The sequence below is a fragment of the Triturus cristatus genome, chromosome 9 (assembly GCF_964204655.1).
Source record: "Triturus cristatus chromosome 9, aTriCri1.1, whole genome shotgun sequence".
NCBI lineage: Eukaryota > Metazoa > Chordata > Amphibia > Caudata > Salamandridae > Triturus > Triturus cristatus.
Window position 1 is genome coordinate 397045687 of NC_140592.1, and position 26861 is coordinate 397072547.

Genomic DNA, 26861 nt, shown 5'->3' on the forward strand with positions numbered 1-26861 from the left:
AAATCAAGGTTCCCCATGAAAGACACATACCTATCCAAGAGCAGGTCCAGCCCCTGTGCGGTCCGGGCCATTAGGACCGCATCATCCGTGTATAATAACACAGAAAGGAATCTATCACCTACCTTCGGGCAATCTGCCTCAGCTGATAACAGTGCAGACTGAAGCCCATTTACGTACAAGGTAAATAAAACGGGGGCAAGAATACATCCTTGGCGCACCCCCGAACTGGTCTGGAAAGGACGAGTACAGGCAGCGTCCTGAGAGAAACAGACCGAGGCAGAGCCCTCTGAGTGTAAATTTGCCAAAATGCTTGAGGGGGCACAATGCTTGAGTCTATCCCCATCCTGCTAAGCAGGGTCTAAAGTTTCCCTTGATTCACCCTGCCGAAGGCAGAGGTCAGATCCATAAAGGCGAAATAAATATATTCAGACCGAGCCACCGCATATTTGTTAATAATCAAACAGAGGTTCAGGCATTGGTCTGAGGTGGACCTCCCTGCTCTAAAACCATACTGAACATCGCACAGGATGTTATTCTCCTCAGACCAGTCATTTTGCCTCTTTAAGATCAACCTCCCCAGTACCTTGACTGTTGAGTCCAATAACGATAGTGGTCTATAGCATTGTGGGCTGTCTTTGTTCCCCTTCTTAAAGACAGGAACAATGACAGCAGTAGACCAAGAGGGCAATGTCCCCACACCGGTGGCCGCACTCAACATACGTGTTAATAGTGAAACCCAGACCTCAATATTACATTTAAACAGGTCTAGTGGGAAACTATCGGGGCCAGGGCCTTGTTACTTGCCAATGCAAGAATACCCTGTGCAACTTCCTCTAAAATTCAAACCACTGGGTCGCAAGCTGTGACAAAGCTGGCGGAAGTTATGTCTCCCCCACATACCCCCTGGTTATACACTCTCTAAAAATTACCCACGTATTGGTGATCTGAAATGTGATGGCATAAAGATGACCCGGCACCCACTGCAAAGCACGGCCTATTTACTGCTCTCCAAAAGAGAGAGCTGACCCTCATCTCACAAGCTTGACAGAGCTCCCTCCAGGCCAATTCCTGTAAATTATGTTTACTGGTAGCTTGGCCCAACTTATAGGCCCACCTGCAATCTTTCACCAATTTCCCATCCCTTGATACCTGCTTCAGGGCTACCTTCAAGTGGTGCAGGGTTCTTGAACAGTCCTTATCAAACCATTTGGCGATATGCCATGCCTTACTACTAGGGACTGTTACTGTCATCAATTTGCCCCAGCAGGAATAGCTTTAAAAGCTTCCAGGACCTCCCCTTCCCCAGCATCACTATCAAGACAGGTATTGATCTCACGAAGACATAGTGCAAAAAGTTCCACATGAAGGCTCAGGGGATCAATCTGAGACCATTTCAATCTAGTCCCTTGGTCAGTAGTGGAGAGCCCCATTAAAGCCCCCCGGTGCTGTGACAGGGGAACCCTAGCAACATCCAGGGTTACAAATAAGGGATTGTGATCAATAAAAGCACTAGGTATAATATTAAAATGGGTAACAAGCGAGTATAGTGGTGCAGAGACAAAAATACAATCAATAAACTTGCCACATCCCCTATCTTTAAATGTTGGGCATATTAGAGTTCACCAATTTCTCCATGGTGAAGACCTGGTTATGACCATACATGAACTCATTGATCTCATGCCCGTTATGTGAATGCTCAAAATATAGCCGTTCTCTCAGAAGACAGCTACTATTTGGTGCATCACCTGTCTTCAGGGGGTTACGGAGATGGCAATTAAAATCACCCAAAATAACTGTTAAAGCTTGCCTGTCACCATTAGCTGAAATGGAGCACAAAAGGCGATCCAGTTGCGAGACGCCACTGGGCACAGAACTATCACACATGTTATTATAAAAATTAACTAAAACCACTGAGAGGGAGCCAGGAAATGTTAGCCACAGCCATTGGATTGAGCACAGGGCTCCCCGGACCCTCGCCACTCCTCGCAATTTATCCTGATGATATCCTGATTTCTTGGACGGGCTTTCGAAGGTGAACCTAGACTGAGTCCATAACTCTTTCCAGAATTTGAATCGGACTTGGGCGACCGAAATTACAGCACTTTGAACTTTTGAGGCCCACCTTGAGGCCATGCCGGGGACTTGGGGATCTGTGGAGCCGGGACGTAGTTGAACAACAACGGCATTGGGACCTCATCAGTGGCCGTATCCCCACTTTCGGTTTCGCTTTCGGTTACTGGCATGGTCTGATTGAGGGTCTGTTTCGCTCGGCCTGGGACCAATCCAGCCTCCTTCTGGTGTCATCGCTGCCTCCTCATTACAGCGTACTGGGTCAAGTCGCGACTCTCTCCGGACCCCACGAGCCAGCTTCTTGGCCGGTCGGTGACCGACCTGCCGGCGGCCATTTTCACTCGGTCTTGTGGGCCCCTCCGGGGTGCATCTTCCACCATGACGGGCAGGGGTGAACCCGAGAAGCGGAAGACCAAGACGTCTCTTCGTGGGGGACAGTTCCAGACAAATGTTATGGACCGCTATACTCAAGCCAAAGGATCCCCCGGGCTCTCCAGCAGTACCCCGGAGGATGCCAGAGAAGACCCATCTGCCCCTGTTGACTTGTCCCTGCAGGACATTATGGGCGCCATCACCGGCATGAAGGAGACCATCGGCCAGCAGTATGAGGCCCTTGCTCGTAAAATTGACTCGGTCGCCATCGATGTCACTCTAATCAGGGCTGACCTGTCTAAAACTAATGAGAAGGTGAAGTCATTGGATTTGAAGACCTCCAGCCTCACGGCCGATGTGTCGGAACTTCGAACAGACCTTGGCGCTCTGAAATCGGCCAACGACTTGATGTCCCATCGGCTGGAGGATTTTGAGAACAGGGCAAGACGCAACAACATCCGCGTCATAGGTGTTCCGGAGAATCCCGAGACTCGTTCTGTTGACCTCCTGGTCGAAGATCTAATCCTTACCCATCTTGCCCCTTCTGGACTCAGCAAGTTTTTCGCTGTGGAGCGTGCACATCGTGTCCCGGGCAGTAAGCCTAAGCCGGGCGCTCCCCCGAGGCCCATCATCGCTAAACTTTTTCATTTCAGGGACCGTGATGCGATTTTGCAGGCTTCGAGGGTGCACGGCCCGGTGAAATTTGAAAACTCCTCTGTCAATTTTTTCCCGGACTTCACTCAACTTGTTCAGAGACAGAGGATGGGCTTTCAGGGGGTTAAGCGACATCTCCGGGTCCTGGGCTTGAAGTATGCTATGCTTTTCCCTACCAGGCTTCGAGTGGAACATGAGGAACGGACCTTCTTTTTCGAACGACCGGACTATGTGACTGACTGGTTGGATTCCCTGCCTGGTCGGGGCAATCGAACGGGGCACCCTGGCGGTGCCGAGGTTGGTGAGCCTCCACAGAAGTGACCTTTCGGTCCCTAACCTTGATAATCAGACATTGCTCAGTTGGGTTCTACCTCTTTGGCATATTTTGTCTTATAGTAGTTCGTGTCTGGGTGGCGGGAGGAGACGGGCCTCTCTCCTCCTCCGGGGTCTTTTTGTAGAATGGGATTGTTAGGGCGACAGGTACACTGCATTTTGGGGTGGTTTTATAGTCTGCAGGGGTGCAGGGAGGGGGGAGTTGTAACGGGCTTTGGTTGGGGTGTTTGTGTTCGTGTTTTCTTTTCTCAAGGTGGCATATTGGTTCTTTCTTTGCTTCAGGTGTCCTGCTCTCTGTGGGGAGACTCCTGCTACTTTTGTGGGGATGGGGGGTAGTGGGTTGAGGTTGATATCTTGGAACGTCAATGGATTGGGGGATCGCATCAAACGGGGTGTTGTACTGCAATACTTGCGTCGTTTGACTCCTGATGTTGTACTCCTGCAGGAGACGCATTTGGTCGGCAATGTGTGTCATGCTATGAATAGGTGGGGATACCGATTGGTTGCACACTCCGGGTTCACCACTGGTTCCAGAGGGGTTGGTATTCTTGTCCGGTCTTCCCTCCCACTAGAGATTGATAATGTCATCCTTGACGACAGAGGGCGTGATGCCGCCCTAACTGGTAGGTGGGAGGGTAAGACCCTTTCCTTAGTCACGATATATGTTCCCCCAGGCCTCCAGACCTCCACTTTCTCTGATGTCGGTCGGATGTTGCTGGAACTCCCCGATAGTCTTCTCCTCATGGGTGGGGACTTTAACTCTGTGCTATCCGGCGATCTGGATCGTCACCCCCCCAGGGCCCTTCCCGTTTCCCAATCATGGCTTGGTGGGTTTTTGGACACCTTTGGTCTGGTGGATTGCTGGAGGTTAATGCACCCGACGCAATGTCAATACACTTTCCACTCCGGGGCTCATGGGAGTCTCTCCAGGCTTGATTACTTCCTCATGCCCGCGGCCCAGTCCACTCACATTGGGGAGGTTCGACACTTGGCCCGGGGCATTTCAGATCACTCCCCTGTGTGGCTGCTTTTCGATACGGGGATGCAAGCCGCGGGGCGGATCGCCCCTATTAACCCTTGGCATCTGCGCAACCCCAAGACTCGCGACAGCCTCATTAAGTCGCTTGACCACTACTTCCTGGAGAACGAGGGGTCTGTCTTGTCCTCAGTGTCCCTGTGGGAAGCCTTCAAAGCTGTTATTCGTGGACAGGCCCTCTCTTTAATAGCTGAGACCAAGAAAGCTAGGAATGGGGAGGTCGTGAGGCTGGAGGCCGAAATACTGGAGTTGGAGGCTGAACTAGACTCAGGTGTCACCCAGGATAGGCTCCACGCCCTTAGCTTGAAACAGTTTGAATACAAATCCCTTGTTACTGATGCCGCCAAGACACTGTACAGGGAACAGCAAGGTAGACTGTATGATGTTGGGGATAAGGCAGGTAAACTGATTGCGTGGCTTGATAAGAAGGAGAGAGTGAACCGCGTGGTCCCTGTGCTTCAGAATTTTGACGGTGTGCGTGTGACTGACCCTGGCGAGATTGAGGAGTGTTTTGCTGACTATTTTCGTGTGGTCTACTCCCCGGTGTCCGATAGAGATGAGGATGACTCTCGTTCCTTGTTGAGGGACATTGCGCTGCCTTGCCTGTCTGAAGAGGATCGAGAGTGCATGGAGGCACCGTTGTCAGCCGACGAGATTGCTACCGCGATTCGTTCCCTTCGTACTGGTAAGGCTATGGGCCCCAATGGATTGCCCATTGAATTGTACAAATTGTGCCCGGATAAAGTCGCACCGTTTCTCCGTGATATGTTTTTGGAGTCGTGTGAGCTTGGTTCCCTCCCTAGTGACCAGCGTCTGGCCACCATAGTTGTGATTCCTAAGGAGGGCAAGCCTCGTGATCATTGTGCCTCATACAGGCCCATTTCCCTATTGAATGCTGAACCGAACATTCTCGCCAAGGTCCTCGCTAATCGCTTACTCGCTGTTATCTGTGACCTGATTCATCTGGATCAATCTGGTTTCATTCCGCACCGGAACACTGCTCTCAACCTGCGGCGTTTGCATGGCGTTCTCGCCAGGGCGGAGTTTCTTTCCGAGCCGGCCATCTTGGCTTCCTTGGACGCCACGATGGCCTTTGATATGATAGAATGGCCATACCTCTGGGCCACACTGGCGAAGTTCGGTTTCGGGGCGGGATTTATTAGTTGGGTGAGACTTTTATATACGGATCCGCTAGCTCAGGTTGTTGTCAATGGGAGGGTGTCCCAGCCCTTCGCTCTCAGGAGGGGTACTAGGCAGGGGTGTCCGTTGTCCCCCCTGCTCTTTGCTCTTGCTCTAGAACCGCTCGCAGCCTGGCTCCGATGGGAACCGTCGATAAAGGGCATTCAGTGGGCCCCTGGCTTTGAGGACCGAGTCTCGTTGTACGCCGACGATATTCTTTTGTACCTCACCTCCCCGCGTGAATCCCTTAATGTCCTTTTTGACGTCCTCACTTCTTTCGGGAAAAACTCCGGGCTGATCATTAATTGGTCTAAATCTTGTGTGTATGTTATTTCCGGTGGCCTTCCCCCCTTGCCGAATAGGTTCCCCATTCAAATTTCGCAATCCGGTTTCAAGTACTTGGGGGTCTACGTATCGTTGGACCCGGCGGTCCGCCATGAGCATAATCTCCTTCCTCCTCTCCGGCGATTGAAGTTGGATGTGGCTCGCTGGCGTAGGTTGCCGTTGTCGCCACTCGGTCGAGCGGCACTTTTTAAAATGATGTCCCTGCCCCGATTTCTCTACGCACTCCAGAACTCCTTTGATATTATTCCAGCGGCCTACTTCCGGGAGGTAGAGGGTTTACAGAGGAGACTTATTTGGGACGGTCGCGCTCGTATCGCTCTTGCAAAACTGACTCTCCCCTGGTATGACGGGGGCATTGCGCTCCCGGATATCAGGAGGTACTATTGGGCCTCCCTGCTGTCCGCTATCAACCATGCTACGTATGCACCCGGTCCAAATCCGGCTTTCGAGATGGATAAATATCAGTTGCCTGGTGGCAACTTCAACAGAGCGCTCTATTCTCGGACGGCGGGGAGGAACCTAACGGGACCCACTAAGATTGCAGTACGTGTGTGGAAGGATGCCAATGTGGCCATGCGTTGGAATGATCGCCTGACACGAGCGACCCCCTTGTTTGCGTCGGACGGATTGGGATGCCTCTGGACAACGAAAGGTTTTGAGAACTGGGATATGATTGGCATTAGCAGAGTGGGTGATCTCTGGGTGAAAGGTGCGGTCAAATCCTTTGCGGTGCTTCAGAGTGAGTATGAGTTGAGTGAGAGGGAGTTCTTCAGGTACGCACAGGTTCGCCACGCTTTGCTGTCGGTCTTCAAGGCCGGTACCACGGTCCCCGCAGCTTCACCACTCGAGGACCGTATACTTGATGGTCATCTGCCCGATAGTACGATTTCTTTAATTTATAAGAAATTAATCAACAATCGGGCGGACCTCCTTGTGCATCTTCGGGAGGCCTGGACCGGAGACGGGTTGTAGTTGGACAACGAAGACTGGCAGTCTGCACTGTCCTCCCCGAAAGAGGTCGCCATTCCTGCCCGTCTCCGTCTTGTCCAGCTTAAAATTCTTCACCGTGTTTATGTGACGGGTCCTCGTTTGGTTGTGATGGGTTTTTCTTCGGATGGGCTGTGTAAGCGCGGCTGTGGAATGAGCGCCACCTTCCTTCATATCCTTTGGGAGTGTCGCGAGGTTGCGGCTTATTGGCGCCGTGTGCATGCGGTAATGGAGTGTGTCACTGGGGTCGCTCTGTTGCCTGAGGCTCGTCGATGTTTGCTGAATGTATGGGAGCCGAATGATTACAACGTTGCCCAGGCCCGGTGGGCGGCACTTGGGAACATGATTGCAAAGAGGGATATCGCGCAGCTTTGGGGTTCCCGACGGCCTCCCACCGTGTCAGTGTGGAAAGAGAACATGGACTGGTGCATGTTCAGAGAGAAGACGGTGTATCTGGTTCGGGGCAAGCCCGGGGCGTGGGGTAGAATTTGGGGTCAGTGGAACGCCTACCGAGGTAATATTTGTACGCCCCCTTTTGAAGATACTTCTGACATTTCTCTGTCCCCCTGATTCTGAGGTTCCCGGAATACTGTACTCTTTATGTTGATTGTTCTGACTTCCCCGCTGCCTCCCCCCCCGGGTCATCTTTATTGACCTCCTGATTCTTTACCTGGTATGGTGGGGTCCCCCCATCGGCGCTTGACACCGTCTAGACTGTTTCTCGCCTTGAGTTTTGTTTTCTTGTTTCTTTGTTCTTTCTTTTCTTTTAAAATTTAAAATATCTGTATCCTGCCTAACTTCTGAGTTGCCGAGAATAACTTTTGTAATCCTGCTGCGCCTCTGGGGATCAGTCGCTGCTTTGTGATGTCACGTAATTGGCATGCATATACTAGCGGCCGGCCCTGGTGGTTGTAGGCCCATGTTTGTACTGCTGGTTTTCTGCACAATAAAGTTTTTAAAAAAAAACAACAACAAAAAACCATAATCAAGCCCCACTTCAGCCTACCAGCCCAAGAACGTACGGCTGGTTTAAAATAGGTCATATATCCATCAAGATAAAAACTATTTTCAGTTTCCCAGGTTTCTTGAAGACTTATAATATAGAAAGATTTTACAAATTGAACCCACTCGGGATCAGAAAACTTGGAAGAGAGACCTGTGATATTCCAGGACAACAACGTGTGACCTTTTACCGACTGAATGAGAGCTACTTTTGGGGCCTGGACCAAAAGGTCCACGGGGCAGTGAGCAGGGTGACAAGCATCAATTCAATCACAAGACTCAAACCCAGAGAAAGGGAAAAATCTATTAGAAATAGGCACAAGGGGTAACAGCCTCAGTTGAGAGCGTTCACTGATTAGGCGGGACCCCCATGAAAATAATGAGAGTCTGATGAGCCAGCTGGCCACCAGCTCTATAGAAGAAACCCAAGGGAAGGACCACTATCTCTAGTGTGCATTGTATCGGGCGGGGGCAGCCGTAAACAGTTTGCCCACTTGCCAAGTGTTGTTGAAATTTACCACCATGCAATACCCCCCCCCAAGGTTTCTTCTCCTTGCCTACCCAGTTTACTCTACAGGCCATGATGATAGACTCCTCTAGCCCCTATTACAGGACAAACGTGCACTAAACCAGTGCACCACCTTGCTCTTAAATTCTTGGTATACTTCACCACTAGAAGTGGGGCGGGAGGTACATTCCCTTGAACAACTACATAAGGGGTTGCATCTGAAGGCATATTAAGCACTTCCCCTGGCTAAGTGGGATGCCTGATGGACTGACTACCACCGTCAACAACCACATGATGGGTGTGAGCAGCTGCACCCGGGGTCTCAGCCTAGTTCCCCAACTTAGATGTAACAACAATAGGGTATGTGGCTACAACATCATGATTTACAACAGGGTCCCTCCCGGGACAAGAATGCTCAAGAGGACCCTTCTCCCCAATAGTCCCATTCCACGCCCCCCCTCTTCTTTGTCAGGAAAGTAACTCTGCAACCCTCTCTTAAATGCGGAAAAGCCTCCAACTTGTTATTTAACATTAACTCAAAATCTCTGAGCGATGCATTCCTGAGGGACAAACCCCCCTCCTCGTCCGTTGAAATAGTAGTGGCCTGCTACCCTGCTTGGACTCAACAAGAGACTGGGTAGTGGCACAATTTTTCTGCTTCCTCTTGCGCCTTGGGCTAACAACCGGTGTAGAGGGAGCTATGGAGCTACCGTGATCATTCTCGATCCCATGGGGCTCCCCCCGAAGCTTCCTCCTGACCACCCAGATGACCCTGCGGAACCAATTCGGAATGGGGGCCCTCCAGATCATAATGGGCTGGCGACCTGTGGGGAGGTGTGTGGGGCCTATCCCTATCCAATGAAAGCCTCCTTTCAACCAACTCTATCTCTTTGGTAACAACCCCTACTTCCCAATGGAGGAAACCTTCTTTGGTAGAAACATGCAGTGCTGCCAAAGGGGGCAGGGTTTTGCTGGGGAGGTTCTTCTTTTTCCCCATCCTCGCAGCACCTTTTAGCACCATGTGTCCTTTACCAAAACTGATTCCACTCTTTTGTCGGGGGAGAGTCACCAAAAATGTGCCCGATAGTCCGAGTGGGCCCAATAGTTCCAGTCTAGCAAACCATCCATGAACTCATTGAGCTCATGCCCTTTATGTGAATGCTCTAAATGTAGCCCTTCTCTCAGCAGACAGATACTATTTGGTGCATCACCTGTCTTTGGGGGTTTCATAGATGGCAATTAAAATCACCCGAAATAACTGTTAAAGCTTGTTCGTCACCCTGAGCTGGAATGGAGAGCAAAAGGAGACCCAGTTGCGAGATGCCACTGCGCACAGAACTAGCACACGTGCTGTTATGAAAAATTAAATAAAACCACTGAGAGGGAGCCAGGAAATGTTACCCGAAGCAAACAGTACCTTCACCCCGGCACATCAAAACAGTTACAGGGTTGTCTGCCACTCCACAGTGCTCGACTCAGCTGACCAAAGTGGGTGGCCCCGTCCAGCCTCTTTCTGCCACTGACGGGTGCAGACGGGCCCGCTCTTGGCCCAGTCTTTGCCCGTGCACACGCCCTGGAGCGTCCCGCGCTGTGGGAGGCCAGGCCAAATGTATCCTGTGCCTCTAGGCGGATCCCTGGCATTGACAGCTTCCTGCCGCAGAGGTCGATGGGGCTTGTGGTCTGCCCCTGCTCCCGCTCGCAGTATCTCCCCCACGCTGTGGGAGCCCAGGCCAAATATATCCTGCACCTACGGGCACGATCCTTGGCATTGGAAGCTTCCTGCCGCAAAGGTCGATTGGGCTTGTGGTCTGCCCCAGCTCCCTTTCGTGGTATCTTCCACGTGCTGTTGGAGCCCTGGCCAAATATATCCTGTGCCTTCGGGCGCAATCCCTGGAGTTGGTGGCTTCCTACCGCAAAGGTCAATGGGGCTTGTGGTCTGCCCCTTCTCCCACTCACGATATCTCCCCCATGCTGCAGAAGCCCTGGCCAAATACATCCTGTGCCCCCGGGCACGATCCCTGGCCTTGGCGGCTTCCTGTCGCAAAGGTCGATGGGGCTTGTGGTCAGCCCCTGGTCCTGCTCGCAGTGTCTACCCCGCGCTGTTGGAGTCCAGGCCAAATATATCATGCGCATCCGGGCACGATCCCTGGCATTGGCGGCTTCCTGACACAAAGGTCGATGGGATCTCAGTCCCTGAAGTAATGTGTGATAACAGTGTATGTCTAATCTGTAAGTAGTGAACATTTTCACTCTCTGCCAGGCAGTCCCTCTGTAGCTTTTCCAGTGATATTACTGTGCTTCCCTCCCACAGGTCCCTCAATTTTGAAAAGCCAATCATGTCCCACCCATACAAATCCTTGAGGTTCTCTATAGCCCAGAGTTGCTGACTGTCTCACAATGGCGTTTGAGCGGTAAGTTGCTTTTCCAGCTCAGATAAGATGTGGCCTCCCACCAAAGTGACACTATTGTTCTGGTGTGTGTGGGAAGATCGCCAAGAGGTATCTTTCAATATAGTGTAGCTGCATAGTCCATTGCAAGCAGTCTGTGTCCAGCCATTCTTACTGCTGGTTTGGTTTGGTCTAGATAGGTCCAATTGTATATGACGGTCAGCTGGGCCACCCAGTATTATATATGGATATCTAACATCATGATATTCTTGACATGATATTTATGTATCACAATAGTTGTATTTTAACATTTTATCCGAACACTGCATCATGATTGACATATTCGTAAGAACAATTTGATTGGCTTAAATGCTTACATGTGCCACATTCTGTGTCATTGTTATGTGCATAATTTATGCTCCAAATCATTGCCAGCTCATTGGCACAATATGTTAACTATATCTGGTGACACATTATATTTGGTATATTCTCCAGCACAGTACAGCATGTGGGTGTTCTGGGAAAATATGGTAGCCATATTCTCTTACCCAACTTAAATTCACATGCACGATTTTAAAGCAATACTCTGACATAAGGAGATGCCTATATTCCCAGACACCACATGATGAACATATTTTAATGTGCAATATGAAGGGCATATCATCAAGTGCCACAATGTTGAGTGATCAAAGCACTCTGCAATGCTCTGCAAACATCCCTGAGAGCAGAACCAAACCACCTGTTCTTCATGACATTCGTAAAGTCAGTTGGGTTATTCAAGCATGCCCTTTAGTGGTTATGATCACTTCTAGATTTTACGCTTCAGCCTGCGTCCTCCTTGGCCATGTTACAGTCTGGAACTCGCACCTGGATGCAATCCAACTGCCAAAGGTGATGACACATAACCATGTTGAACAGAATACAGCAACTGTGCCTGAACTGAACTGAACTCAGCAATCTGAACCCAAATGAACTCAGTAATGCAGCTCATAGAGGCTGAAGCAGAGGATCCCCTGGCAGTACCTAATTTGTAAAAATTGCAATGATCCAAAGTTAATCTTAAATGCCTGCCTCTGACACTGACAGTATCAGTGTTTTCCAAATAAGGTTGCCTAGTCTAGTTTTCACCTAATGCCTCTTTCTTCAACCACCTTACAGTGTCTGTCATCTCAAACTTGGAAATTTCTTTTCATACCCTCTGTCCCCCTTTCCTATATTTTCCACCTTCTTTCTCCTTTTCTGCTTTTTTGCTTTTGTCTTAGATCAAGGTCTGATGATGAAATTAAAGTTTCCCTCCACAGAATTGAATGCAGGTTTAGAGTGGCCTCTAGCAATGAAGAACACCACAAACTCATGTTGGCCTCCAAGTATCCCAAGCTACATTTGGAATGTTGGAGGCCATCAGCTGAAAAGATTGCTCAGCCCATCCTGGTGATAATCCTGCATGCATCGATGGTGCCCACAGTGGCTGTGACCAGCAAGGGAGGACTTACTTCCTATGAGACAGATCACAGTAGTTGAGACAGCTGCAGTGACCGAGCTGGGTGGGGACATGGAATGGTGAAGAGGAAATCCTCCCTCACAGGCACAGCTGGCTTGACCAACTCAATCTTTTCCAACTTATCACCTAACACAGCTTCACCTCTTGTCAGCTGTGGAGATGAATTGAAAGCCAAATCTGGCCGGACTGGTGATAGGAGCGGCTGCAATTGCCAAACAGAGAAAGCTGGACATCTTGATTTCCCAGGAAGACATTCAGCGGGAGAGTGCTAAAGAGCTGACTGTATCTGACTCCAGCCCCATCTGTATTTTACAGGTGTAGCCAAATGTGATACTTTGTTATAGCCTACAAGTACCAAATAATACAAGTAACACGTAAAACGGTTGGGATGTCAGCTCTGATACTGGACAAGCTATGTCTCATCATACAATTTTTGCTTTAGATTGTGCAATGGCAATGGGGAAAATGAAACAGAGCTCCTAACCCCACTGGTGTGACCTGCCCCACTTGTCCAGTACCCTGTGAGTTGGGCAGGTTTGAGAAGAGATCCCAAGCTGACCCCCGGTGGCAGTGCATACTAAGCTGACCAGGGCGTTGCCTATCAGTGCCCACAGGGCCATGGACTCCAGTAAAGGTGGGGCAGGCTTCCTTCCAGAGATACCTACCCATCACACTGGGAACATGCCAAACGTTCGTTTGAACAAACCCCGCCTGCACTCCAGTATTACTGGCACTTCCGGGCCATGGCATTACCTCCTTTTTTGGCCTACAGGGGCATGGCTGTAGGTCCTCAGGCCCAGTGAGGGCCACCTGGATCAGTGGTAAGTGCAGCACCGGTGTCTCTGGCGAGGCCGAAGCAATTGCGACCTGGAGCCACCCCCTACATTACTGTGCCTTCTGGGCAGCCTTCTGCAAGTGAGAGTCTGAACATTAGAGCTGTGGCCTCCTGTTCTGAGAGGCCTTTTTCCTCCGCAAGCTCTTACAAATGAGGAAAAGGTGGCTCCTGGACTCCCCTTGGACGACTAAGGACTTTGATGATGGGGTCCCAGTGATAGGAGGCCTTTCATTTCTCTGTGAAATGGCAGTTGCAGCCCTTGTGCTGCAGGCAGGGCAGTACATTGTTTGGCCTGGGAGTTGACCCCCCCTCCATCACCCCCTCCATCCTACTTGGATTGTGCCCTGATACACACTGTTTCACAAGGCCCCCTCTCGCAGTCTTCTGTACATTAAGACAACAGCACCATGTGGTGCAGCCTGCCTTACTTCCACACCCGCCCATTTCACGGCCTGATGGGGAGACTTCAGTGTGTGTGGGGACTGACACGGGAACTCAGAGTCTCTTTCGTAATCGTCCACCAAGACGCAACGGGGAGCCTGAAGCTCCACTGATCTCTGACCGGGGGTGCACCGGTCCCCTCCCTAGGCCGTCCCAATGGTTTGCACTAAACATGACAAGGCCTCTGGGGCCCTGACCATAGGGGGAGAGTAGCACAGCTGATGGGGTGTCCAGCATTCCCTGGTTGTCTCAATGGAGAGTTCACTGTCAGATCACACCGCAATAACTTGTGAATCGTAGGTCTGCTGGAGCACAAGTAAGACCCAAGTATGGAGTTCTATCTTGAAGAATAATGATACAGGTAGCCTGTGCACACGTAATCTGTGTCAACAGTATGCTTACTGCAAATAACATGAATACACAACAATCACAGTAGTCGGATTGGCGTTTTCTTTCTTGTGGTGTAATTGGAGATCAGATGCCCAGCCAACACGTGTTTCGTCAGGGGGTGAACCCACGACTTCTTCAGGGCTATTGGACAGATGGCCTGGAAGGAGACAATTCTCTCCACCGGTTGTACTCCTGTTTTGGTACTTACCTGATTACTTTTTGGAGTCCTTCATTGGAACTGCTCACCCTTACAGCCGGGACGGAAGTACAACCGGCGGAGAGAATTGTCTCCTTCGAGGCCATCTGTCCAATAGCCCTGAAGAAGCTAGCTGGGGAATGCGGCACCGCTGAAAGCCCCATGACAAATGCAGGAAGGCAGGTCCCTCGAAATAGCAGGCAGTGCAGGAGAGAGCCCAGGCAGGTGCTGCGTCTGAGCAGCATAGCTCGACTCCTTCCCCTCCCTTAGCTGAAGTTGAAAGACTCGACTGTGCTGCTTCAGAGGCGGATTTGGCACTGGCAGAGTTCTTGTTGTGAGGGGGTCCACTCATCATCCCCATGTCCGCAGATCACTTGATTTGAGATGGCCTGTACTGGTCTTGTGACACATGGGTTAGCTGGCCCCCGGATGCCGGACCAAGGCAGTGCGGGGTACGGGCTTTCTGAAGGTTCTGTAGGTAGTTGTTCTTGGTGAATCAGCAGTGGGGCTTTTAACTTCAGCAGCAGAGTGGTTTAGTGGTGCTCCTCATTGAGGGGATGTACTGCTAAGGCACTACCCCCAACTCTCACCCGAACAGCGTCTACAAATTATAACTGATCTGTAATTATGTTTCATTGCATTATAGAGCTACTGTTAGGTGCCCGTTGGTGCACTGGCCTAGGAAAAGTTGTTCGGAAGTTATATTTGCTATCCCATGTTTATTGTGTTCTTTTGTGTTATGTGAGGTATGTATTTCTGTTGGGTGGTGGAAGCGCTTGGGGACGTAGGGGCATGGGTTGGTGGGAGGGGGCCTGTGGCCTAGGTTATATCTGTAACAAACGTAAAGTATCCAAACCCAACGGGCTCAAAAATAGACTTACGTGGCGTACCCCGCTTGAACTCTGGAAAGGAGGCAACTCCTTTTTGTTATTTAACCCTCACACACTCTATTGGTGTCATGCTTCATCATCGGGTTCACCCTGACTCCTAAAGGTCAGGGTGGGCTCAACCGTATTTCAGGGAGAGCTTAGGATATGTAGGGTAGGGGGTCTAAAGATAAAAATCCCACTATGTTCCCCAGGTATCCCTTTATTTGCGGGACCGCAGTGGATATTAAAATAAATATATACAGGGGGTCATTGGGAGGTAATGATTATATCACCTTGATCATGCCAGCCACTGATCACATAGCAGGGACAGCATAATGACCTGGAATGTTAGGGTATGGCCAGATATGTTGAGAGGTATTGTGTCTACCAATATTTACAGAGGAGAGGAGTTCATGTGGCCTTTCTTCAGGAGAGCCATTTCTCCTCCTTTGGTCTGTAAAGGGTGCATAAGAGATGGTGGAGTATGGTGGAGGGTACCATGTATTCCAGGTATGCTGTGGGGGTTTTAAAATGGGTCGCTCTAGGTGTACCTCTTTCAGTGTTGCATACCAAGATTCATCCAGAGGGGAGGTACATGGTGGTGGTGGAGGGGGTCATTGGGTGGACTTCCTATGTCCCTATTCTCCTTGTATTCCCCCTAGCTCCAACCAGGCACTCTTTATGAACATCTCAACCCCAGCACCCTGGCCCCATGCTTTGAGGGGGAGACTACAGTTGTGTCCTGGATGTGAGATTGGACTGTTCCCATATGTCGATAACTGGGGCGCAGTCTCCTACCCTGTTCAAACACCTGAAGCAATTGGTGTTCCACACTCAGGTGCTAGATGCCTGGCACAGTTTACACCCCACTGCCAGGGAGTACTCTTACTACTCCAGCCGGGACGAATTGCACACAAGAATTGATCTCTTTTGCTGTACAACCGCTGCACTCTCCAGACTGTCCTGAGCTGAAAACCTGGGCCGAACCACCACTGACCACAGTCCACTCTTCTTGGCATATGGCCATGGTAGGCCAGGCATACCAACCTGGTGCTTCCCGGTGGATGCCCTACTCAAAGAGGTGTTTAGCACCACTCTCTTTGAACATATTTAATCATACTTTAAGGAGAATGATGGTACTGCTTCGGATGGCAGAGTGGAATGGGATACTTGCAAAGTGCTCCTCAGGGATCTGACTATTAAAATGGTCTACGACATGGAGTTAGTGTTGTAGAGGGAGTTTCAGCATTTTGGAAACAGACATCAGTACTCAAAATTTAAAATTACCCACTAACTGGGTGGCTCCTCTCCACTTGTCATAGGCTAAGCTTCCCCACATGGCCACCTTGACTAAGTTGGGCACCCTTGACCACAGGGAATATATGGCTACGGGGCACACGGGAAAAGGTGGGCAGACGTGTGGCCTGGCTCATCCTTTCGGGGGCTCCCAGAACCCCTATCACTTCCATTCAGGATGGATCTGGCAGCATTATTAACTTCCAGCAGGCGATTACCCATACCTTTTGCTCCTACTATAGCATGCTGTACAAGGCCCTAGAATCAGCAGATGCCACTGTGATATGGATGTTCCTGTATGTGCTATACTTCCCTAGATTGCAAGCATCCCCCATGCAGAACCCAAAGCCCCCATAACAGAAGATGAGGTATCTCTGTGACCAAACTGATGACTCGCTGCAGAACCCCTGACGCAGATAGTTGGCCTGTGGAGTTTTTCTGCACATACACCTGACAGCTTACCCTGCACCTTTTCCGAGTCTTTGAATTGGCATATTTGGCAGGCATACTTCCCCCATCTTTACATGAGGTGATACTAGTAGTCCTTCCCAAACAGGACAGAGACCTCTTGTTGCTGGGATCGTGTCGGTCCTTGTCCCTCTTAAACACTGATTCCAAGATCCTCTGGAAGGTGCTGACTGACCGGCTGATACCCATCGCGCAACATATTATAGGTCCTGACCAAAATGGTTTTATACCCAGTAGGAACATCTTCTTGAACTTATGCCCTCTGTTCATAATGATGGACTGGGTGAAGACTTCTGTCACCTCTCCCTGGGTTGCCTCTCTCAACATAAAGAAGGCATCCAATACTCTGGGGTGAGAATACCTCTAGGAGGTCCTTCGCAGATCAGTGTGAGGCTGGAGGTTATAAAGTGGATTGCACTGCTGTACAATATGCTGATGGCATGAGTGAAGATGAGCGCTACTATCTCTGATCCAATCTACATCGAGTGTGGCACACAACAGGGCTGCCCCCTCTCTTCAATCATCTATGCGCTGGCCATGGAGCCCCTTGCATGGGCATTTGGGTAGAAGGCAGATGGCATATAATTTCACTATATACTGATGCACTTTTGAATTCCTGTGAAGATGCAGATAATAGCCCTCAACTATGGACACACTACGTGTTTTTGGTACAGCCTCCAGCCTAACGGTGTATTGGGACAAATCCCACCATTTTCCTCTGACAGCGACCACAGATGAGCAGAGGCAAAGCCTCCCGAGCCGCTCTCCTCCCGTTGAGCTGCAACACCTTTAATTATCTGGAGATCAAGGCTTACCATATGGACAAAGATCTGGTGGATGGGAATATAGCGAAAGCATTGACTAGAGTGAGCAGTTCTCTGCCTTTTTGGATGAGCCTGCTGCTTTCACATATGGGGCGCATAGCCATCTCTAAAATGCTGGTGCTCCCACTGCTGCCATATTTTTTTTCCGCCATTGCTGCCCTGCTGACCAGGGAGATCCTCACTAGACTACACTCACTATTGATTGCCCTGATTTGTGGCAAGATGAGGAGTCTAGCTTAGTTCGCCAAACTGTTTGCCTTGCTGCCTGAGGGCGGCCTGGAGGTTCCAAACTACCAGTATTGCTATGTGACAGCTCAGTTACAGAGGCCGACATACTGGTTAGCCGGGAGTAACAAGTCAGAATTGGAGCATAGGTAGTGCCAGATGTACTCACTCATAAATTGGATGACTTGGACTCCTCCCTGCCAAAAGATGCTCTGCACTGTCTGCTAGGGCTCGCTACATGCACAGCCAAACATATACCTCCTAAGAAGTACATTGACCAGGTCCTGATTCTTGCCAAACGGCGCATAGTTAATGTTGTAGACTTGTAAAGCGCACAGCTACCCCAGCAACGGGGCGTCCCGGCACTGTAGACCGCTGGGGAACCTGTCCTGGCTATCCCTGTGAGATGGTCCCTTTCTGGGTATCTCCAAGGTGAAACCAGGCATCCCCGGCATCTGTGGGGGGCCGTTGTAGAGATGAGGCAAGCTTAATGCCCAGAGTTGCCGAGTGTGTTCCTGGTTAGAGTAGGTACCGAGGCGAGAATTATCGAGTCCGTTTTGACCCTGGTCCACAACCCTGCCGCGTCGGGAATTGAACCCTGGTCCCTGGCCGATTCTCTGCTTACGGGTCTGCCGCCTCTAACTAGTGAGCCACACCTCTCCAGTTATGACTTGGAAGTCAGCTCTTACCCCCTCAATACATTTGTGGCTCTCGGACCTATGTTCGTGGATACGTGTGGAATGGGACGCATGGGCGTAAACTTGGTGTGGGTCATGGGCTGAGCACGCCCCCAGACTGGGAAAAATAGTGGAGGCCAAATCAGATGAGAGGTTGCCCTGAATACCTGGGATCAGCACCCGGCACAAGGAGCTATTAACAATAGGAGACTCTTCCTGCTCCTCTGCATGCTGCTCCCGCACACCACCACATCTGCCCCCTCTTGTCTGCGATGCCTGCCCCCTGCTCTCTCCTGCCCATTGGTTCCGTCCTAACTTCCTTGCTTGCCTGGGGTCACCCCTCCTTGCGCTGTGGACTTTTCCCGATGGAATCTGCGGATCTCGTATTTGGGCCATGCCCTGCAGTCGCATGCCTCTGTTTGGTTGTATTAGTTACAATTGGTTTACTCTGCTGGCCAACTTGCTGACACTTAGGAGCGCAAGGGAGCAGGTACAGATCCTCATACACGATGAGGGTTAAGAAATCATCCAGTCTATGCAAACTGGTTTGGATAACTCTGTTCAGTCCTCCTGCTTGCAATGTCTGTAGATGCCTGTGACTTGCTGTCTTCATGTAATGCAATATGCATACAAATTCAACCATAAAACTGCCAATAATAGCTCTTTTTGGTTTGCTGGTGGTAGCTGGACTATCAAAAGATCTAGTCATGATAAAAAAGCTAACTTGTCGAAGTATGGGACGTGAGCTAGTTGAAACACTTTAGTGGAGACTTCCTCAGTGATGACCATCCTCGCTTTGGTCAAACTAGCACCTCATCTCAACCTGGTTCAGATCAGTCTGCATCTGTAACTGTTCTAGTCATGACTATACAAAATGCAGGCATCAATGATATGCCAACTCTCTAGGCCATTTTCAAACTGATGCAGGCTTACAGGGCGAAAACTCTGCACATTGATGAAGTGCAAGCCTAACACTCAAAGAATTAGCATTCTGTACAGAATATCATAGACACAATTGGAAATATCTCTGACAGGACATCCAACACAGAAGAGACAACTGCGAGGGTTGTGAGCATAATTGATGACCATGCACAAATGTTAATGGACACTAGGGGGCTCATTTTGATGTCAGGTGGAAAACCTTCGCCCGACACTGACTCAGAATCGGGACCGACCGACTTGCGGTTCCGACCGCCATATTATGATGCGACCAAACATTGTTTGGTCGGTGTCCCATTATTGCCAATGGTAGCTTGTGTTCCACCTGACAACTGGCCGCAACTCAGGCTCCTATGGGGAAATGGGGTGTTTGCGGGAAGCCCTGCACCCTGTAGCAGGCACAGATGCGGAAAGGTTGTTGGAAATCAACACCGTAATCCCAAGGGTGGAAACGCTGTTCATAGGGGTGTACGATGTGGTTCCGACCGACACAAATACTCTGTGAGTCGCTCAGAACTGATTCGGAATGACCGCACGGTTTACATTCTGACCGCAAACATCGTAATCGGGCAGGCGGAATGTAAACCGGCCGAGCCGGTCAGAAGGGCTCCAAAGTGGTCGAGGAAATTCCGACTGTGTGGAGGAGGCTTTCCACACAACATCGTAATGAGCCCCCTATAAATGTAGGTTTGAATATATGAAAACTGACGAATCAGAAACAACCTATATGTTGTTGGGATCAAAGAAGGTCTCAAAGGCACAGTAAACCAGCAATTCATCATTGTTGATCCGTTTCAAAAATCATTTCATGATCTAGCTGATTGAGATTTTCCATTTTCCATAAAAAATCTAGTACACAACGCAGACCTATCGTGATATACATCTGGAATTTTCTATAGAGACAGGCTATTTATTCTATTGCATGCCCATTGGCTTCTGTCACTGTGGATACCATTCATTTCCATGTGCAGTCCAACTTCTGTCATTGTACTGTAGAGCAGCCATAGAAGGTCTGACAAATGACAGCCTTTTTCCGGGAGATTGATGCTCAAATCTTTCTACAAGAGTTGGTAAGGCTAAAATAGTGCTGCATGGTGGAACTTATTCCTGTAGCTCAGTTATTGCTGCTAAAGAGATTCTTAGTTAGCTGAAAGAAACAAACGTATCTAAAAAGTAATGATATGCACTGCAATGGTGACAGATACAGATGAAAAAATATTATATCTGTTTTCCCTGATCTATTGATTGTAACCCTTTTTTGAGATTAGGCCTGTTTGCCCTCACAAAATTAGTTCCATTTAATTGCCACTTTGATTTTGCCGAAGGAGATGCACTTTGATCATATTTCTAAAAGTATCAGATTTTGATTTTGGCATTATATTCTCTTTTTCCTAAGGACCTGTTAAGTATAGGTTCTACTCTTGCTGCCATAATTCTCACTGGCAATCCTGGTGGTGTCTTTCCCCTCTGGAGAGGGAGTAGTGGGGTTCAAGGCCCCCAATTGATAATTTAAATTTTTCAAGGTGGACCTTTGATCATTCCTTATCAATGGATATGGTAATACCGCAATTTATTGTGTTGTTTTGTTATTGCATTTATATAGTGAAGGGGTCTGTCAAAGAGTTTCTTATCTATAAAACAGGCACATGCCCCTAAACATCGCTTGAGATGTGTGTAAAGCATATATTTCTGGTACTATCATTAAACAAATGTAGCTGTTTCACAGAAATGCTAGATAAAAATGAATGGGATGCTTTGAGAACTCTCACGATCAAGCACTCTAAGGCTAATCAATTCAGTACAACTAATGCAAAAGATATTATTCTTAATTAACTACATGCTGGGCATATACCTGCTATTGAATCCCTACAAGCTAATAAGCCTTCACTGGGGATCACTTCCCAAGGAATTTTATAAACTTTTTTCAGATACATTAGCACTGATTTTTGATCAAGTTGCTGGAGAAAGTGATCAGGGTTGAGAAATTATCCCTTTTTGGAAACAAGTAAACATTTAAATGTATAAAGAAACAGAAAGCGAAGTTAGGGAATGGGTGTGATTCATCCCGCCCTATTCTTTAATCAAAACTGATGAGATAATTTATTCTATTGTGCTTGACTTGTGGCTATTACAGGTGATCGAATTATTGGTATGTTCAAAGCATCATGGTTTTATACCCAGGCAGGGTACAACAGTTCATAGTAACAATGATATTTATATATGGGATACTGTAAATACAATCCAGGTACAGGCCAGTATGACCCTTCTAGACATTGTGAAAGCCTTTAACCGAATGTCTTGACATTTATCTCTGGGCTGGCATGGGTAAAATGGGGTTTGGTGATATGCTTATTCCCTTGGTTGCAGGGTCTTTATTAAAGTCCTATGACTAAAGTGGTATATATGGGGCAAGTCTCTAACTGGATACAGATACATTGTGGTACCCTTCAAGGCTGCCCCATGTCACCAATGTTATTTGCTATCTGTCTCAAACCATATCTCCAACATATCAACATGTATCTGTTAATGGGATTGAGATGAAAGTTTCAGTTTATGCTGATGACGTAGACTTTTAGTCCCCAAAGGTGATAACAGCAGTAAGGCAGGTGGAGGCTTAAGCCGAGCAATTTGGTATTGTATCAGGATATAAATAAAATGTTGCCAAAAATCAAATAATTTAGAATAATCAGGTGGGTCAGACAGATGACTGCACGTGACATAAGGCACCAGGGTGTAAAAATATACATTCACATTGGATGCCATATTCATCTTAATTACAAGGCACAATTAAAACAATTCATAAACTTAAATCGTCATTGGCGACGTCTTTCCAGTAGTTTTACTGGATGGTGAGCCATCACAAACCTGAATATTCTTCCTAAATGACTTTTCTATTCCTCTATTGGTTTCTACCTCATTTGTTGAGTATTTTGAGTGTTATTAGTAGCTTTATCTTGAGTTATTGTAGAGCGAGAAAGGCTATTCGATTTATTAAATTATTTGGCTCGCCCCAATTGTAAGTTCTATTATTGGGCCGCTCTGAGACAACTTATACGTTATCTCTTATTTAATGTTGGTGGCCATGATTTTGTAGATATCTTTCGGACAAGCCTTGGATTTGGAGCTAGAGACTGTTTAAAAAAAATTAGGGGCCCTTATTACCTAAAATGTTTACACTTATGGATTATTTGTATACTGCACTTTATGTTTGGCTAGCACTGGGCAAGTTGTTTATATTTCTAAAATCAAGCAATACATGCCATTGTCTGGTGAGGCCTTATTGCCTGATATTTTCCACAATACAAATTGTCAGGATTGGTCATTGAGGGGGTTATACCAGTTTGGGTTGCTTTTCCCTGATGGATCCCTTTGTGCATGTGGTGATCTAGCGGGGAAAATCGATTTACAATGGCATCATTTTTTTTTTAAATGTGCTGATTAGGGACTTTTGTTAAGAGCTGTTCCTCAGGGAATCTCTAGGCGACAATTCAAGTTTTTTTTTTCAAGTCAATAATGTTTATTCGATCATACAAAAGTAGATCATAAAAGATAAACATATTTAAAACACACACTGTTAAAAAGACAATAAATGTTAGATTTAGCCAAGAAGATATAAATACTAGAATACAGAAATTAAAAAGATTTAAAGCGGTACCACAGTATGTGCTAAATTTGTTAAGAACATTTCACAGTATAAATCTATTTAAAAATTGTTTCAAACCAGGACATAAGGTACAATATCATATGCTGTGTCATCATTTAAAACAACATAAATTTACTCTGGCCTAAGATACTTTTCAGCAAACAGCCAACTGAGTCACAGATGTCATAATCTTCAAGCTGTTGGACAAAGAGCAAAGCAGGTCTACACTTGGTAAACATATATTTTCTCAACAGGAGCAAAGTAAAAATCTACTGGTAAAGGGGAGATATTATTTGCAGAAAAATACAAAATGCAGCAAAGACTGGGGTGAATTCTCATCGCATGGGTAAATACATATATCTGCGTGGGAAAACTGCCCTTATGGAAAACAAAACAGCCAACAGATAGACACTAATCTGAGCTGAGTTTGTAATATTCGTTCCCAGACATTCTGCACGAAAAACAAATAGGCAACATCCCCAGCAGGTGTATGAATCATGCAATATTCTCTCACAACTGGCTGCATTACTTCTACAGCCTCTCTTGTAGCCTGCGTGTGCTTGATAAAGCAGACCTTAACCTAATCTTTGTCTTTTTTTGTGAAAGTCTTTTGTTTTTCAAAAAGATATGCACAACCCAAGGCTATGCTTATTTAGCTTATATATTTTAACCATGGGATATTCATCTCAAAATTGCAGTTAGGCTATCTCTTATGACTGCCGGGTTAAGTTCTGCTTCCTTGTTCACCCAAATCGAGCACCAGAGTACCAATGGGGCGGCATTTATGAGGTCTTGAACATATTCTAAGCCTAATTCCAAGTGCAAAGAAAACTGAGGAGTCGTGAGGGGAACCACCAACAGGAGCTGGCATAATCTATTTTCTTCCACTTGGATAGCCCCTACATCTCTAAAGCCCCAAACCCCCATGCCATAAGTAACAGTTGGGAGGCATTTCCCTTTGTAAATTTCCAGAATCAGTGCAACAGGTTTTTTCCCAATGCAAGCAGCAAGTGAAAAAGTGGTTCCCACAGCACACAGAAAGTGAGTCAACCTATTTTAAGACAAGGGGACCAAGAACAAGCTTTGGCAAAAACCAACCCAAGGTATGGAAAGGAACTCACCCCATTCACTTTCCTTCCTCCTATTCGTAAGGTGCAAATTTTAGTATTTCTCAGAACCCTCACCATAATAAATGTTTTGGAGAAGTAGGTTCCAAGTCATGCCCCTTCATGAATGCCACAAAGCTGGAATTCAGCTTCTTAAGGCCATCTGCTGTCCTAGCCAAAAATACCACATCATCCACCTATAATGATGCGTGCACAGCTTGATTGACAAAACGAGGAATAACTGCTCCGACGGACACCAGGGTCCTTTCCAAGTCATTAATATAAAGTAAAAATAGAATGGGGTAAATAAACGACCTTGGCGTACTCCACGAGTAACTTCGAAGGATGGAGTACACTCATCATTGTCCCCAAACCTAACTGAAGCCGAAAGATCCTGGTGTAGGAGTCCTGAGTGAGAAACCGGATCCACCTCGAGGCCAATGGATACAAGAGTATCTCATAGTTTAGATCTGCTAACACAATTGAAGGCACTTGATAGGTCCATAAATGCAAGATGAATGGAGGTGCCCTTTGTATGTTTATATTTGGCCACTTGTCTCGAGATCCTTCCTAAAGCCATATTGCACCTGGAAAAAGGATGTTGCTCTCCCTTAGCAAGGAAAGAAGGTGATGCAGAAAGACTCTTCTGATAATTTTAGTGGTGAGTCTAGTACAAATAATGGGTGGTAAAACCTTGGATCATTAGCATTTACCTTTTTAAAAATGGGTACAACTACAGACATGCACCAAGAAGGCAGAACTCCCACTCGACAGGCCAAATTAAAAACACTAGTTAGAACACGAGACCAGTACCTGAGGTCCTCCTTAAATATATCCAAGGGGATCCCATCCGGGCCCGGGGCTTTCTTTGAGGGTGTGTTATGAAAGGCTTTACGCACTTCTTCAGTAAAGGAGAGGCTCATGGGAAATGCCATTCTACCTGCCCCCTTTTAGGATCACAGCATTAGAAATGAAGGAAAAATGTTCTATACAGGCATCAGAGGTGATGTGGACATTACACGAACAGCCTTCTAAAAAGCCTGAGAATCTTTGTTTTGACAGACAACTACAATAGCTTCCCATTTCTCACCCTTGAGGGCTGACTTGCTTTTTTCAGCACTAAGGAGAATGCTTTCCTGCAATCCGTAATTGCACCCAGATCTCTGGGGGGTTGCTTCAAAGCTTTACACAAGCTATTATTTGCCACTCTGGCATCTTTGTCGAACCAGGACTTACTATTAATCAGTGGCGGCTAGCATTTATGGGGCGGGTCGTAAGCAAAAAAAAAAAAAAAACACCTACCGAACACGTCCTCCGCTCCAGAGCTCTTCTTTTGTTGACTGAAGGCACCAGAAAACTCCCTTGACCAATCTGGTGCTGTTCACATGCTGTTAACCTGCATGAGATCAACACTCTGATTGGAGGGAGTGGCATCTCTTGGCACTCCCCAGTGCACTGGAGACCTGCACTTGCTGTCAACTCAGCTGTCTAAGACAGCTGGATTGAGAGATTTAAAGTGTGCATGTCTGTCTGGCCGTCGCAAAATGGCTGGTCAAAGAGACATGCACACTTTAAACAGTGCACAGGCAGCCCTCTACCCTCCACTCCTCCCTGCTGCCACTCAGCAGGCCTCACCTCATCCTGACACTCGACTAAGGATGGGATGGTAAAAAATAAAATGGTAATAAATAATACCATTTTATTTTTCATCCTTGGGGCTTTTGGAGGCATTTAAGTGGGGCGACGCTCCTCCACTCCAACAGAGGAGGCTGCCCCTGCTATTAATGCGGCCCCTCCATACAGGCCTAGTCAGCATGTCTTTTATACAAGATATAAGTTCAGCAAAGCTGCATAACACAACATTAGGCCCAGTAGCACCTGGCGAACAGAACTTCAAAAGATCCGCACAACTGCTGACTAACTGATTCATAACTAACTTAATATCAGCAGTGTGCCAAACCAGCCTGGGACCAGCATCCTAAATAGTTCGTACCTGGTGACACACTGCAGTGGGACGCTGAAGCTTCAGGGGGACTGTGATTTGAAATGCGAAGGGGTTATGATCGCTATGGATTGAGGTAAGACCCTCTTCCCTCGTGATCAGTGATTGCAGATTCCAAGAGATAAAGGCATAAGCAATCGTTGTCTCACTGGCTCTCCTAATGAATGTTGAGATCACTGATGTTGCAGTGTTGCAGACCACACTTTCTAAGTCAAAGGATGCATAGAAGGTGTACAAAGCCATAGCATCAAGGTCTACGTCCTCTGAAGTGGGGTCAAATATTGATGGCGGAAAAGAAGGTATGGTGCCCAACTTGTTCTTTGCTGTATGCTCTGACTCTGACAATAGGTAAAATCCTGTTAGTCCTATAGTGCTGGTTCCTTCTCTTGGAACTTCTTGACTTAGTACCACAACAACAGCACTTTCTCTCGGTGTCTCAATCTCTGATTCTCCACTGTTTGAGATCTTGTTGCCACTCTCTGTTATTTCAGGTATTTGCACTTGACATTCTGTCAACTGATCTTCACCCCTTCCTTCTTCCAGTGGCTAGACTGATACCGATGTTATTGGCCTTGG